Consider the following 2,822-nt stretch of genomic DNA (forward strand, 5'->3'; position numbering starts at 1 on the left):
AATACATCCAGGAAATCCTTCACCACTGGTACTTCCTCATGCACAACTCCTGTTAAACAATTTACCTGATTCCTCTTTGGCACATGCCGGGATACATACTTGATCCTTCTTCCTTCTGGGGTGGTGAGCAAAATTGACTTACTGGCGCAATCGATGTTTCCTCCATACATCGACAACCAATCCGTACCTAGAATTACATCCAAACCTTGTGATTCCAAAATGATTAAATCCGCGGGAAACACATGCCTACCTATACTCAATGGCACTTGAAAACATCCTTGGCTAGCCATATACTCCGCTCCGGGTGAGCTTACTAACATTGGTGTTCTAAGAACTTTGGTGGGCAGGTTATACTTATCAACAAATCCCCTTGATATGTATGAATGCGATGCACCAGTATCGAAAAGAACAAGTGCAGTAAATGACTTAAACAAAAACTTACCAATTACTGCATCCGGCTGCTCTTCAACCTCCTCCATGTTAACGTGGTTCACCTGTCCCCTGTTGAAAGGGTTCGGCTTCTTCCCCGAGCTTCCATTGCCATTACCATTCTGTGATTCAGGACATTCATTGGCATAATGTCCGGTCTTCTGGCACTTGAAACAAGTGACTTGGCTCAGGTCTCTCTTGGCTGGGGTTGATGGGTTGGTGCGGTTCTGGCCATTTCTTCCTCCATTCCCATTACCATTCTTGGTGCCATTATGGTTGTGCGAGCTACCTCCTCCATGGATATGCTGAAAATGTCCTCCTGGTCTAGGGGTAAAACGTGGCTTCTGCTGAGCTCCTGAATTGCACTTCCCTTGTCCATACTTCCTCTTGCGGTTCTCAATCTGCTGCTGCTTCCCTTTAATCATGAGAGAACGGTCTACCAACTCCTGGTAGTTATTGAAGGTTGCTACCATCAACTACATGCTCAACTCATCATTCAGTCCTTCCAGAAACTTCTCCTGCTTAGCTGCATCGGTGGCAACGTCATCTGGGGCATAACGTGCTAACTTACTAAAGTCCTCCACATACTGGCCAACTGTCCATCCTCCTTGGCGCAAGTTGCGAAACTCTCGCTTCTTCATGGCCATAGCTCCTGCTGAAACTTGGGCAGTACGAAAAGCTTGCTGAAACTGATCCCATGTGACAGTGTCGATTGGGAAAGTGGCAGTGAAATTCTCCCACCATGATGCTGCGGGTCCTTCCAGCTGATGTGCGGCAAACTTCACCTTTTCCGCATCTGTGCATCCTACTGTGGTCAACTCTCTAGCTGTCTTGCGGAGCCAATCATCTGCTACTATTGGCTCGGTGCTACTGGAAAACACCGGCGGATTCAGCCTAAGAAAACGGGCTAAGTGATCAACAGGTGGTGGTGGTGGATTGTTGTTGTTGTTGTTCCCCTGATTCTGATTCTGGACTAGCAACTGCATCAATGTGTTCTGCTGCTGGATCAACTAAGTGAGCTCCGGTGGGAAGGTAAATTCGGGGTCACGTCTCGGAGGCATTTGAGGGTTTAGAAAATATGAGATTTAAGAATAGAGGGGGTCTAAAGAGAAAACACTACCCATATGCACATGAGGCAAAAGCAAACAATTCACTTCATTCAACCAATCAATCAAACAAGGGCATACAATCGATCTAACTATCGCAAAAGTGCTCGGACTACTATATTTACATGGTGGACTACTACTACTGATGGGGTGGTCTACTAGAAATATTCTTCAGTTGCAGACTCCATGATATCTGCTCCAGCTTCATCAACATAGTCAGCATCACTATCATCTGGATCCGAGTCAGTGTCGTCGATGATGATGTAGTCTTCCGGGCGAATCTCCTTGGGTTCTTCGTCTTCCTCTACTGGTGTAGGGACTCCCATAAATATTCCAATATTCTTGATCAGATCGTCATTCTTCTCCACTAATACTTCGATTTCCTCTTCGTAATCTTCACGTGTAGCCTTGAGTTCTTCCTCCAGTTCCTTGATTCTTGTCCTCGCCTTCTTCAGATCTATCATGTCGGTGCACATCTGGTTCTCCTGACGTCGAATGTGTTGGTTTAACTCCTGGATAAAAGCTGCAATTGATCTATCCTTCCTGGTGCTGATCATCTTCCAGTGCTCATCTCGGCGCCCACAAATCTGGTAGATAGTATCCTTGATCATTGCGGTAAACTTCTCCAATGCGTCCCATGGCGATGTGAGCTGCCATGCTCTTTCCTAGACTCCAAGTTGGTGCATCAAAAGAAAACTCTATGGGCTCAGTGACTGGCATGAACGTCCTTCCTGGAACTTGAACTTGAATCATCCAGCGCTCTTCTTCAGGTAGAGTGGCTTTGTAGGTTTCAGTGAAGCTTGGTACTCCTATGTTCAGATATCTAGTGACTTCCTTCAAGTATCGTCCAAAGGGTGTATCTTCATCCGGTTGCGTGAACTTGTTCCTTGCATCCACCATCCTAAAAGAGTAGAAAAGATGAGAAGTCAGAATGAGAAGAGAGTGAGTAGTGATCTAGGTCTTTTAGCGTAGTGGTCGTGTCCTACAGTCAGTGTGTGCTCTGATACCATCTTCTAGCGACCAGACCTCAAACGGTCCAATCTCTGTGCTCAGGTGTCATCCCTGGATCAGTAATGCTGACACCACACAGTACTTGAAGGATTTATAACAGAGTAGCAATCACACACTTATTACATCGAGTGTCTCAAAAGAGAACTTATTACATTAAATATGGCTTAAGGCCATCTAGTAACGATAACTGCGGAAGGCTTGGAAGATAAGTGAGTCCATCAACTCCAACGACATCACTGAGTATAGAACCACGACCTAAAAGCACCTTAACTGTCG

The sequence above is a fragment of the Triticum urartu genome, chromosome 2A (genome assembly GCF_056163025.1).
Source record: "Triticum urartu cultivar PI428250 chromosome 2A, HENAU_Tu73, whole genome shotgun sequence".
NCBI classification, from domain to species: Eukaryota; Viridiplantae; Streptophyta; class Magnoliopsida; order Poales; family Poaceae; genus Triticum; species Triticum urartu.